This window comes from Myxocyprinus asiaticus, chromosome 5, assembly GCF_019703515.2.
Source record: "Myxocyprinus asiaticus isolate MX2 ecotype Aquarium Trade chromosome 5, UBuf_Myxa_2, whole genome shotgun sequence".
In the NCBI taxonomy this organism is placed as follows: Eukaryota; Metazoa; Chordata; class Actinopteri; order Cypriniformes; family Catostomidae; genus Myxocyprinus; species Myxocyprinus asiaticus.
The window spans coordinates 23,934,775-23,949,462 of NC_059348.1; the positions used below are offsets into that span (position 1 = coordinate 23,934,775).

Here is a 14,688-nt window from a genome sequence, read left to right on the forward strand (position 1 = left end):
TTGAGTACATAAACAATCAGTGTTCAAAACAATGTCCTTACCTTACCCCGATTTACTACTGTAAGCCTATAAAAATTATTTGTATTTTGAGTGGTCGGGTTCAATTTGGTGCGGAATCGCTGGCTTATAACGTTTATCCATGTGTCATTACATGTTCGCACACGCAGGAAAGAAGTGCCGGCTGTCTCAAGTTCCAGCTGGAGAAACTAACTACGCTGTTCAGTCAGTCACACTCGCACAGTTCAGGACAGCATCGTTGCAGTTTAGATGGATGTTTATCTGTTATCCATTTGGTGAAGTTGTTTACCTGCTATAATGCTTGGATATGTTTTCTGGTAGGGTTGTTGACGCTTATATTGCTTGTCATGCTTTTATGAATTTAACATTTCTTGTGTGCTAACCGATCGTATCTATGTTGTCCGGTTAAGTTACTGTGACGTTTAATATGGATGACTTCTGAAACTGACTTCTTGTAATTGTTAAATTGCATATTTAAGCATTTTTACATTTTTAAAAGTATATTTTATCCCCATTATTTAATTTGTTTAATTTTTTTTAGGTTTATGGTGTCTTGTACGTTGCATAGACATGCTATTGTAATAACTGAGGCTGGACAATATAGTATAAAAATAAAGTCTTCTATTGAACTCATATCAGCCATATCATGAGTTTAACCTCTTAAATTGAAAACTTTGGTACAATTCAAACTTTAATAGTAGACAAAAACACTTGAATAATCATTAAGAATACTGGTTGTGGCTGAGGAGTGTCTGTTCTCTATTTCAAAGTGCTTTGAGTATAGTGTCAGAAAAGTGATTTAAGTGTAAAATTCATTCAAATATGAAATACGAGTGTTTGTTTATCTTCATCAAAGCAAGTAATATTTCCGTTTCAAATGTTTAATCATATAACCTATCAACAAACACACAGGCAATGTCCTGGTAAGCTAAAATGAGATTCATCCACCAGAAGAGCAGTGCCAGAACACGACTGACGTAATGTATTCTTCCACAAATTGCTTGCAATTAAGTTTCAACCATAGATATAGCTAGAGAGCACAGTTACATAGTGCAGCTTTATGATAAATCAACAGCATTTGTAGCATAATATTGATTATCACAAAAAACTTACAATGGAAGTGAATGGGACCAACCCGTAAATATGAACATACTCACTGTTTCAAAAGTACAGCAACAAGACGTAACAATATGCGTGTCAACATGATTTTAATGTAATAAAAATAAAATAAAATTGTGTAAAATTATATCCAATTTTACAACTTTGTTGCCATGACAATACAATGCTGTAAACCCTAAAACAACCATAAAAATTATGATTTTAACAACTTTACAGCTCAAATAGCACAAGATTTAAGTGCTTTTATGAAATTCTAAGCTTCACATGTCTGCCTTTAACCCTCCAAATATTGGACCCATTCAATTTTCATTGTTGCCTCACTGTAATTCTGATTTTTTATTTTTTTTTGGTAATCAACATTATGCCATAAATGCTGTTGGCTGAGTTTAACTTGTATTAAACTCAGAATATTCCTTTGAAATAAACCTAACCCTACGACCAAACAGCATTCTTTCAATTACTTCTATGCAAATGCAGTATTTTGGTAGCTGATATTCAAAAGGGATGTTACATCAATGGCACAGCACAGGCGATTTTCGGGGCACAGTTGCCACATGGTGACGCTTGTTTGGAATTAGTACATTGTGTCCGAATGAGGAAGGGGAAGAAAAAAAAATTAACTAACATTGAGATTTTCCAAGTAATTGTTAAAACATCCTTTAACATGCACACGCACGGCAATACAGTATAAAAGAATATACAGGTCTCAGAATGCATTCCTCCATATTAATTTCCATTATATCCATCAAAATGAGGAATCTTTGATGGAGGGGAATGAATGGTTGACTGGATTAGATCCATGCCCCCTCAAATTGGGGGATGAGCCATGATAGATGAGACAGAAGAGCCTGAAAATATGCTGTGTCAATCATTCTGATGTCTAACAAGGAGCCAATTACCACGTTCAGCCCCTGGCACAGGGCAGGATGTGATTAATAAGACGTTAGTGCATAACCATCAGCATCATGGGATTTCATAAAAATGTCAGTAATGGTACTAAACGAGAGACTGCTGTAAAGCACAAGAACAGGCAATAAGTTAAAGGCAGCAGTCATGGATAAAGGGATAGATAAGGTGCGGTCTGATATCACGCAAGTGTTTTATCGCACTCCTAATCCAGATAAAGCTTCAGTCTCTCAGTCCTATGATTGGGTTACAGCACAGATGGGAGAGACTTTTTTCCATGCACTTAACACTAGGAATTTGAGAAGTGTGAGCTTATCAGGCTTGCATTAGAGAGGAAATTAATACATCTGAGTGAGATACCAGAGGAATGAGAGCTTCCTGGAATTTTCAAGAGATGAATGGAGACCGTGGAAGAGCCAGCTCATCACAAATAACGGTGAACGTTGGTTGATTTACCACCTCTGTATTAAGCTGCATACGTAAAATGATTGAGTTTGATTTTCAGTCCTTGCTATCTAGAATCTCACAATATTGCCCTTTCTTCCTATTACTTTAAGGAGATAGTGGACTAAGCCACTCGAGTCAAATGGATTACTTTTATCTTGTCTTTATGTCTTTTTGGAGCATGGAACTTTTGGACTCAATTGACTTGTATGGCCAAAAACACCTCATACATCCTTCAAAATATCTTAGTTTATGTTCCACAAAAGAAAGTCATTCGAGTTTGAGATGGCATGAGAGGGAGTAAATTCTGAGAATTACTACACTTTGGGTGAACTATTCCTTTAAGAGTGGCGAATTTCACCTGAAAGTGTCAGAATTTCTATCATTTTGCTTTTTTTTTTTTTAATTGCTCAGGGAGTGATACGTTTTTCTTTTTAATGTCAGGATTCCAACAGCAGGAATACGAGAGAGCTTTTGCTATGAAAGACCATGAATGTTTTACAAGTGTCCCATATGTCCAGAGAGAGTGTAGTTCTGGCATGGGTATTTTTCCATGCCTACATATTTCTCAAGACTCTGAAAACACCCCCGTGTTCACTTGTGTTTTACTCCCCAGGCAACTGAAGCATATCAAAGTGTTTTTAAGTCAGTAGATACTCACAGCACACAACTTATGTTGGTTACAGTCTTTCTGGTTCCCCTTAAATCTGCTCAAAATACTTCTATTTAGTGATCTCTCCACTAACCTTGTTGTCCCTCACAGTGTCAATACTGCTGGTGCCTTGATCATTCTTGCTCTTCCCTTAACCCCTGCTGAGTGTCTTTCTCTCTCTCTCTCTCTCTCTCTCTCTCTCTCTCTCTCTCTCTCTCTCTCTCTCTCTCTAACACCTAGTACTCCATAGGGCTTTTCACTCTGCACTTAACCCTGGGTTATCTTCATTATAAACTCTGCTTTTAACCCCGGGTAAAGCAATGTTTCACACTTGTAATTTTGAAAGAGGGTTATGAAACCCCGCTCTGGAGCAGGGTTGGCACCGCATTTGCGGGTTTAACCCCTCGTTGCAGTGCCAAAAGTATACAGTGTGAAACGATGCAGTGCTTAAATGTTACAGAAAGTTGTTTAGCAACAGACAACCAATCAAATAAAGCCTCAGTGCTTACCTCATTAAATATTCATGCGCTTTGTACCGTTGCTGAAACTTTCACACTCTGTTTATGTTCTCTGTCTGAGGGAAACCAGTAAAGTGTTGAACAGTGATGGCAAACGCGATAACTGCCTTGGATTGATATTCCGTGTTTTCATGGCATATTTCAGAAGACGAAAAACAAACAGAGCTGATTTGCTTGGCAACATCTCACAGAAGAGCAGAGCAGCCCCATTGACAGGTTGTGTGTCCGTCACGAGCTGCATTCGTCCAATCAGTGTTATCGACATGCAAATATGCAAATAAGAACATTAACCTGGGGTTTACAAATGTTCAGTGTGAAACATTGGAACATTGAACAGTGTGAAACATGAAACAGGATAACACAGGATTCTGTTTACCCGAGTTTAGAAAAGTGTGAGACAGTGAAAAGGGTGAAAAGCCCAGCACTGCCAAGATGCCACTGTTGGGCCCTTGAGCAAGGCCCTTGACCCTATCTGCTCCAGCGCTCTGACCCCAGCTTAGCTGGGATATGTGAAAAATAATTTTCACTGTGTATATGCAAAATGTATAATGTGTGACAAAATAAAGGCTGCTTCTTCCCATGATTTCTTGAGGAATGCAAGAGGAGCTGTCCAGGTGCTGAAATTCAACAATCCTTAAAGTCCACATGTAACAGAAGTTGCAACCGACTTCAGTATCGTGACGTATTTCTGAGTGAAATGGAATGTTGAATGAGAAAAAAATAGAGGGCGGGGCTTTATTTTATCCACTGGGAATTGATTGGATCAAGAAAAGTAGGCATTCCATACAGAAATGGAGGCAGATCTGAACGCAAGTTTACAATCAGTTGTGGAGGACTACTCGCCGCCTGACACAGTGCCAGCAATCACTTTCAATGGGGAAGAAGTTTGTTTGCAGCAGGCAGAGGAGGACGAGGAGCACACAGAGGATAATTTTATCATGGGAATCAAGCCTTATATGTTTGAGCCTGCTGAGAGTACTAACGGGCCATGGATGTGGAGGCTCAGGAGCAAGTTCACCCTCGAGTGTATCTCGATCGTCTTCCAATGGTAATACTAATTGTTATTTGCTATTACTGCTGCAACCTTTATTACATTAATCTGTGTTTAATTAGGTTTTAAATAGGGGGCATTGCTTAGAACAGTAGCCTAAAACTAGGTCTAAATGTATAGCTGGCAGATAACGCAGCAAGTGACGTGCGGGTGAAATGCTTTGAACACAACCGCGACTTCTCTGATATCCCTCCTCCTTCGAAATGCAAAAACTCAAGCCATTGGGCCTGCAACCAGGGTATTTGGGGGATTGGGATAAGGGTGTTGGGAGAGCCACAACCTAAAACACACCTCCTCGCCATCTCTGTTTGTTATGCGTCTGTTTTACTCTCTGTCAAAGCTCAACGCAGACTGGTGGTTGGAGGGGAGTTGTTAAAGGATGTACTGCCCAAGCTGTCAACTGACATCAGAGAAGAAATGTAATTCCAGAGGTGAAGCTCATTTTCAGATTTTGATTGAAGATTACGAAGACAATTTTTTTTTTCTGTGTATTAATTTACATGGATGAATTGCTCACCACAAGACTAGTAATGTGTGCTAACAAAGTAAATAGGGTCAATTTTGATTACCTGCAAACAAGGACGTAGATTTGTCTTGAACATTGGGGGGGGGGGGGGGTTGCAGCGTGAAGCATTTACATTTTTCCTGTGTGTGTGTGTGTGTACTTGTTTTGATTACCTCCCCCCTGGAATCTACGCCCTTGCATGCAGACTTTAACAGCTTAGCACTCCCCAAGTGTAATTTTTTTTTTTAAGGTTCTGTAGCTTTTTTTTCTGTCACTTTGTGAACTGACAGTTTAGCATCTGCTATCCTGTTTATGTCAGAAAACAAAGAATCATGCAAACGTACTGCTAAACTTTGCGTAAAAGCTTAAAGCATGCATCAAAATAAAAGTACATAGCATGATCTTAAGAATGCACCTATGCTCTCATGAATAATGACAATCAGCCTGTCGCTTGCTTCCCATCGGACCATATTCACCACATTCCAGAAGTACATGCATAATTGAATGCCTCTTTCCTGAAAGGTTTGCATGCCTCGACACACAGATGAAGCGACATGCGGTTTAAAGTGCTACTCGCATTGCCACACTAAAGCACGGGCATAAAGCTGAGATCAACACAGGGAGTCACGTCCTCCCAGTTAACTCAAGCACAATGGCTAGGTTTCCCACAGCACTATGTAGAACGTTAGTAGCACTTAAGTAGTACTTAATTTCTAAGGCGCGTTTCCCAAAAGCATTGCTATCTAAGTAGTTCATAAAAACATTTGTAAATTAACAAGAGCTTTGAACCAGTCTTAAGTCCATTAAGTGCAACTTAAACGTATCTTTTTGGTATCTTTCTGGCATCTTTCACAGTTTATCAAAGACAATGGGACATTTGAATAAATCATATTAATATATTTTGATCATTGTAAACTATTTCAGAGGAAAAAAGTGTTGAGAAAATTGCAATGAAATCAATAGGCAGTCTCTGCAGTCTGCGCATGCAACGTAATGGATCTAAATTTCAAGGCACGTAATACAGTATAATGTTATATTAGCCTTCTTTGATAAGCATAATTGTAATGGCAATGGAAAGATATGTTCTTATTAAACAGATTATTTAAGAAGATATGAGTAATGTAATGTTACCATGCAGTTTAAAACTTAAATATGCCTAATTAATAATAAAAATGTGGTTAACAAATAAGATTATAGTAAGAGTGTGCAATGAGAGTCCCTCTCTCTCTCTTCCTCCTCTTCCTCCCTCCAGTCGATGTTTCAAATCGGCTTGCCTATAGTCTTTTTACAAGGCAGTAACAAATTGCATGATGCATAATGGCAGCAAGGCTACAAGTACACAGTGCCTTGAACTCTAACCAGATGATCTATTTATATTTAGACAGGTCTAGGAGTAGTTCAATACTCATTTTAATCCTGTTCTGTGTGCATTTGTTCAGTTTCCAGCCAAAAAACTTTAGGCTATGTGGGAGTCGCTTATGATTTACATTGCATACATTCACGTTACAGGCATTTATTGTGTCTCTTTCATTAATCTCTATGATTAAGCATCAATACATCTGAAACTCCATCTTACTAAAGCCATCATTATTTCTATAATAAAATGTTGTAATAGTTAATCCATTTTCATGCCTCGACAAGGTTACAAACAACTTCCATGTTTGTTGGTATTTCCACATTTTCATGTTGAGAAGACATATTTAACAAAGTGATCAGCACCTTTGGACTGGACAGCACCCGTAACGAAGCACTTAAGTTCTACTTAATAACGAACGATCTACGTGCTGGTTTGGGAAACAGGCGTTACTCTATTGTAAAATAATGAGTGATGTTAGTTAAGATGATCCTAAAAGCTTAAGTTGCAACGTTATCGAGAAAACCAGCCAATATCTGTTGAGCTTCAGTTAAGAGGGAGACACACGTGAAAAATCATGCGTGCACCTTTTATTTGAGGCCAACAACATGTATTGACTTTGAAATCCGTCTTGCCATCTCTCTGTAATATCCCCTTATTAGTATTTAAGAATTTAATTAGTGTCCAATACGGTTCAGACGTTCATGATTACAGTTTTTATGAATTGCTAAAACACTAAACCCCATGAACCAAATGCTCAGTGTCCTAAACCCATTTGTTAAAAATCACTGTTTTTTGCAAAACTCAACACATTCTCACTCAAAACGCATTTCGCACTGTGATTCACTTGTGTTGCAAAACGGTAAACACGGGCAGAAAAAGTTAAACACAACTACAACACAGTTGTCATCGTTTACACACAATGACTCAAAATTGTTCACACTTGTTTCTAATGATGTGAAAATGTGATGCTGAGGCAGAATTAATTTCTCATTGACATCGATTTTTCAGTTGCACAACATTTTTGAGTGAGTGTACTGTAATGTGTGTTTTATATATATATATATATATATATATATATATATATATATATATATATATATATATATATATATATATATATAAAAGCGTTCTTTGTTGGGATTTTGCGGTTGGAATTGTATTTTTACAGTATGCAAGTGCTGAATTTACAGACATTCAATACTGTAGTACAGTTTTTTTTTCTGCAAAACGGTTAGCACCTTTTTTTTTTCCTGCTTAAAATTTGCATTTTCATGCATTCTATTTGCAAAACTCTTCACACAGCTCTCAGCAGTCCAGCACAATTGTCATTGTGAATACACCTGCTCCAAATCTAAAACCAAGGGAGCCAAACAAACAAAACTCAATGAGATAATGCGGCAAACACATCTCACCCGCGCAAACACAATCAACCAAAATTGAATACTTCTGTCTCAAGTCAAACAATTGCGCACTGAAACATAAAAAAAACTTGGAACAACAGAGCATGAGGTAGAGGAAGACAAAGATGTAGAAATATATCAGATGAGATAGTGTCATCAACCATGGTATGAGATTTAGGGAAGCTGGACAGAGTGCTCCCACATCTAAATTGTTATACTCTAGCTAGATTAATTTCAGACTGAGAACAGGTAAGTTTTTGGTTACAGATATTTCTTACAGTATTTTATATTTGCACAATACATCACTTTCCTATGTATGGGAAACCCAACTTTTTCAACCTCTACAGAATTGAGAGAAGAATTGCCTGTTCACCCCAAATCAAGAAGCTTAGAGTAAATTGTCAATATGGTGGTGGCCAATACTGTAATGATATCACTATTTTCTGGCTACTTTTTTACAGTACATGGCCAAGTATTTCTTTCAAAAGGTGACACTAAATACATTGAGAATTGAGTATGCAGTAAATAAAATTCATTTTTATGAGAAAGTGTTACGTTTTGTAGCAATGTTTAAACCGATGCTTAGTGTGTGCAACAAATGCTTTGAGTGTGATTATGACTGGATAATTTAGTTTTGACTGCTGTGGGTAAAGTTTTTCAGCAAATAGTGAGTTTTTCCTTGTGTAAGATTTTGGAAATATGGTATTTTATAATGGGCTTTGTATGTAGTTTGAGGAAATGGGTCAATGATTCTGTGAAATGTGTGTATCCAATTGAAAAAAAAAAAAAAAAAAACTGTACTTGCAGTATACAATATATTCACTGTACTAAAAGTTGTGATTTACTATACTTTTTTGACAGTAATTGCAAATGCGTTTACTATATACAATAAACTTTTTTTCTTCTTCTTCTTTTTCTACATGCCCTGGACACTGTGTTCTCTATTTTCTGATGTAGTGTCCAATGAATGTTCTGTAGCATTTTATATATAGACTTGCTGTGTGTATGATCTGAAAGCATTGTTTGATTTTGGGCACAGATTAAATGGTTTTGAGGCGATTGGTTGATTTTGACAGAATAGTCAGGGGTTTTGTGAATGTAGTTTGAAGATTTGGTTTTGTGTTTAAAGTTGTGAGAAAATGGGTGAAATTTTCAAGAAATATGTTTTAGCAATTCAGAAAAACTAATGACCAAATTCTACAGTCAAGATAAAGTGCAACAGGGGAGACAGGTGCATGCAACAAAACATACTGTCTTGATACAAAACGGCAATCAAAACAAAACATTTTTTTTTTTAAAAAACTAGACAAAACACTTTATGTTGCAGGCACAACACTTCAGATCAATGTAAGGTTTGAGTAAGCAATGTCCAGACACAACACCACCTGGAACAGTGAGCGCGCGTGATCGTGGAGAGGTAATGAAATAATACAATTGAGTTACGACGATTACAGAGGGAATGTGCGATATGATACAGCCCTTTAAAATATAAAACTAAACATTGGCTGTAGCTAATTGTAATGATGAGGAACACTGTCCACGTATGTGCTGCGCTCTTCACACTGTGTTTGAGTGTTAATGTAGATAAAAGCAGTACTACTAATAGCCAAATAGGAGATGTCTGTAAAAAAAAAAAGTTTGAGAGTCTTTTGATTCATGCAACACATGCGAGCGACAGAAATAACCCACCTTGACAGTTTCCCCAGACTGAATGCATCCACTGAATGAATCCTATCCGTAATAATCAGTTCATCCCAGAAATATTACTCCAAAGTAGTGTACGTAATGCAATGCTCAGGTTCTCTCACGCGTTTGTAAACTGTTCATGATAATTCTGCATTCTTTACTGATATGAACATCAACCCTTTTCAGTAAAAAGTGAATGCATTCGCCCTCGGCCAGTAAGATACGAATTATTATGGGCAAACTTCCAGAGAAATGCAGTTGCTGTCTGTGCTTAGCTTATCCGGGAAAAAACAACTAACGTGCTGAAAGCCATCGTCTGCAAATGTAAGTTTGAGGGAATGGTGAACCGTTTTCAAGCCCCATACTTGAGCTCTCCGCTGGGTCCTAAAGCAAACCTCAGCCACAATATAATTTAGGCATCTACTTAAACAGGTTAACCTATCGAATTCATATAGTGTACATGCTATCTCAAGAGCCAGTGAGCTGCCTGTAGCATTTTGGCACGCTCGGAAAGTTCGAATGAACGTTGAATTCAGATCAATGTGACAAGTCAGATCATGTATGTATTAGAGTCTACATCATGTAAAAAAATGAGACAAGATTTTACAGTTTACTTGTGTTGATTTGCTGCTTTGACTTGACAACCATACAATCACACACATGCACAGATAGACCCCAGGTGGTGCTCAAGCACCTGCCCTTTTGGCCTCTGACTAGATAAGTGCCCATTTTGCAAGACTTTTTTTTTTTCCTTCATTTTCTCTGTTTTAAAATTTGGCCAATGGCATAAATTCTCAAAAGTGTGTTGTATTGCCCAACAACTGCATTTGGGCTCTAATTCTGCAAGACTGCAGGAGCCCCTGCCCCTCCCTCTTCGACTTCCCTTGTCACAGCCACCACAGTTAACGCACGCAAATCGAGCGCCCTGGGGAGCAGCATCCAAGTCTCTCTGACCTACCTTCACTGGTGACATCCAGGAAACGATAGTGTTTGCCCTAAGCTTCGGCATTGTTTGTCACTGTTGTGAAATTAAACCACTATTAAAACATCTCAATACAGCCAGACTAACTTAAGCAAAAGCCCTCCATTTAGCTTAACAACAAGCAAGCTAGTCTGGCTTTGGGTAAAATAGCGTGGTGACTAGGGTTGCCACTTGAAGTTTTAAAATAAGGGACACTTAAATGGGGGGGGGAATCACGGCCCCTAACCACATCTTCCGCAGTTTTAGCAATAAATGCGTTGAGTTAATATGCGTTATTAATAAAAATTGTATACCCTTTCTTATATGCTGAAATTAGAACTTTCCTGACTTATAAAAGATGTATTATTATTTCTTTTTTTTATATGTTAATGTATTTATTTCTGTCTTTTCGATTATTTGTCTCCTTTATCTTATGTATACATTTTGGTTGGTTTATACGCATTTTTTTTTCTTCCTTCACCTGTACTTGTCTTTATGACTAAGTGATTGTATTCATACATTGTTTGATCTTATTGAACATTTATAAAGAACAAAATCCACAGTTCCCTATCTGTCACTCACTCGACGTTGTGTCGATGTGTCTGGGCTCATGCGGAGACGGTGTTCGTGGATGGATCATGTACTCATTGCGAGAACATGTCCATGGCAACGATGCGGTCGCGGTTTACCTTCGTAAGAAAGCAAGCCACCCCAGAGGCTCCCCGCCTCGGTCCTTCTACCCACGGGTATGAGGCCAGCGCGGCTAGCACTGGGGGTGATTTGGGGACCCCAATGGGACCGCCTCCGCCAGGTATCCCCCCGCAGACCTCCCATTCCCCAGCATGCTCGTCTGCCTCGATCAGGCTTCCGGATGAGTCCGCCGGCTCGTCTCACGGCGAGTTTGACCTCTTATTCGGAGACCGTGAAAGTGATGAGCTCTCGAGCGCAGCATCGGAGAGCGGGCTCGTCCAGTTGGACGCGGAAGCCTCAGCTGGGCTCCTCCCTTCGGGTGCAGTCGCCCAGTCACAGGCAGACGCGGAGATGACAACATGCTTTCCTGGGCAGCCGCGAGCGTCGGGCTAGAGTGGAACCCTCCGCTCTCCCCTGAAACCTCGCGGCTCGATGATTGGTTCCTGGGCTCGCGGTGCCACTCAAAGCCACACCCCGCCCCCGTTCCTTTCTTCCCGGAAGTGCATGAAGAGCTGACAAGGTCATGGGAGGCACTTTTTACTGCCCGGTCCCAATCTTTCAGCTTCCCCGCCCTCACTACCCTCGATGGTGGGGCGGTCAAGGGCTATTCGGCAAACCCCCCCGGTGGATAAAGGCGCTCGCGGTGCACCTATGCCCGCAGAGCGCCACCACCTGGCGCGGGCACCCAAAGCTCCCGTCCAAGGCCTGTAGGTTTACGCGTCTCTGACGGCCAAGGCCTACGGTGCCGCTGGACAAGCCGCCTCTGCCCTGTACGCCATGGCTCTCCTGCAAGTCCGCCAAGGTGCTAAAGGAACTGCACGAGGGTAGTTATGCCCCGGGATTGATGCTCTCTGGGTGACGAAGGTCACGGCGCAGTCTCTCGGGCGGGCGATGTCCATCTTGGTGGTCCAGGAGCGCCACCTTTGGCTCAACCTGGTCAAGATGGGAGAGTCCGACAAGGCATGGTTCCTTGCTGCCCCCATTTCCCAAGTTGGCCAGTCCAGCGACACTGAGGACTTTGCCCAGCAGTTCTCAGCTGTGAAGCTGCAGACAGAGGGTATCCGGCACATCCTCATCGCCAAGGGCGTCCCCCTGCAGTGACTGAACTGGCTCCACCGCAGCCCACCCCTGCGGCCCGGCCCCGGCGTGGAGCCCACCACAGGAAGCATATGCCACCCGTCTCGCGGCCGCCAAGAACCCACGAATGGCTTCGAAGTGCCCCTGAGACAGGCGACTCAGGGACGACGAAACCCGCTGCTCTGGAGCTGGTAAGCAGACCACTCCATCCCCCAGTCGAGGGCCAGGAGGAGAATCTTTTGTTACCTCTGCATTTAATTGTGCTGCATGCCCAAGTGGCTGCAGTACCCAAGAGTTCAGAAAGAGCGGTTTCCTTGTTCCCTGGGTCACATATCTGTGTGCACGGCCGTCATCACGACCACCGTCCACAACTCTATTTGGCAGGTTTGGCGCTCCAGCGGCGGTCTCCCCGCCCCTGAGTGCCCAGCTGTGGCACAAATCTGCCCCCTATGTGACAGTCTCCAGGGGTAACAAGGACAGGCCTCTTCCTCCCCCGTCCCAGGCTGTTCCAGGGGTGGTCACAAGGAGCCAGGTAAGTACTTCGATGTCCCTGAACTCAAAACGGCCACAACATGGTGTGGCACCTCGAGCTCCGCCCCGCCACGAAGCCCCACCTGCCGGTACGTCCGACGACATTGTCCCTTTGGTCCCCCTTGCGCGGAACTTGGATGCATGGCTTGTGCTTTCCAATCTGTCGCGATGGCTGGTCTGGACCGTCTGACTTGGCTACGCGATTCAGTTCGCCAGGCATCCGCCCAGGTTCAGCGGTATCCACTTCACCTTGGTGAAGGACGAAAACGCTGCTACCTTGTGCTAAACGTCATACGTCATGGTTACTTGCGTAACCTCCGTTCCCTGATGGAGGGAACAAGACGTTGTGCCCCTCCTGCCACAACGCTGAACTACCCGCTGAAATGGCCGGACCTTGTCTCGGCTCCTCAGCATAAAACCTGAATGAGTGGTTTCATACCAGCTCCTTTTATACCGTATGTCCGGGGGAGTGGCATGCAAATACCACTCGGCAATTTTCATTGGCCTTTTATCAAAGACCAGAGGTGTCTCGGGCTCCCAAGAGTGACCCCTAGTGTCACTACATCGACACAATGTCTCGTTCCCTCCATCAGGGAACGGAGGTTACGCAAGTAACCATGACGTTTTAACACAATTTGTGAACTTTTCAGACAGTCCTTTACCCACCATAGGCACATTTTCCAACTTAAATCAATGTTAAATTAGCGATCTGGAACGATTTCACCATGACACCATCTGACCAGCTTAAATATGGGACAAATCGCGTCCCATATTGATTCGATACGGGACTCATAATTTTATCTTTAAATACGGGATGTTCCTGTATTTTACGGGATGGGTGGCAACCCTGGTTGTGACGCCATCGTTAATGAAAAACGAGTGAACCCTGTAGGCTAGTTCCTTTTGTCAGGCAACTGAAACAAATAAATATGCATTACATGGTTAATAGTCAATCATATTTGGATATCAGAAATGTTAGCCGACCTGTCACCCGTCACAAGAAAATGTGCAAATAAATGATTCGTCCACTATTTACATGCTCATACTGATTAGCAAAAGCTTTAAGATATAGCCTAGTAAATTATTGATTCTTACTCCTGTGACACAAAATTTACTGGTAATTGTAGGCAAGCCAACTGATTGCCATTTCAATACAATAGTCCTGGGTAGGGTTGCACTAGCTGTGTGTAAGTTCTCATGTAAGTTGGGACGTAAAGTTCACACTAAGGGCTTAGTAACTACTAGTTAGTTTGTAACTAAGTCAGAGCTTAATTCGGTTGCACCACCTGTTCTTAAGGCAAGACTTAACTAGTAGGTGGTAAGCTCTCCGTAAAGTAATGGCTAGTCGCATAATATGACGTTTACCCGTATTTATCCAATAAGCAGCCTTCAAATTTGTACACAGAAGTGTTAAACAGCTCATTTCAGTTTATCTTGCTACGGTTGATGTTCAAACCTTGTTTGCTCACATAACTGTCAGCTGTAATAAATTATATCCCCATTAAAATATGATACATAATAAAAGTAGATTTAATAAATAGTATATTTGCCCTGTGTAAATAACAGTATATAGGAACTGTATCTAAAATAATAAGGGGTGATAAATAAATACAAAACAACAGGCTGGAAAAATAGACATTTATTCATTTTAATATCCTTTATATATTTTTGAATGTTAACTTGACACTGAGCGATGCATCCTGAAAACCTCACCGTTTGACCGGTTTCATGCTGAAGAGCTGCTTAAAAGTAAGTTTTTTCTCTCTCGTAAAT

General features: G+C 41.0%; 1 protein-coding gene across 3 annotated transcripts in view; it reads right to left on the reverse strand.

Annotated features, from left to right (window-relative positions):
• LOC127441537 (netrin-G1) overlaps nucleotides 1-9,963 on the reverse strand; it is a 94,246-nt gene extending 84,283 nt beyond the window's left edge. For all 3 annotated transcript variants that reach the window (XM_051699079.1, XM_051699077.1, XM_051699080.1), the window contains exon 1: nucleotides 9,660-9,963. The gene's annotated coding sequence lies outside the window, so the exon portion shown is untranslated. The remainder of the gene's footprint in view (nucleotides 1-9,659) is intronic.
• Nucleotides 9,964-14,688: the final 4,725 nt, after the last annotated feature.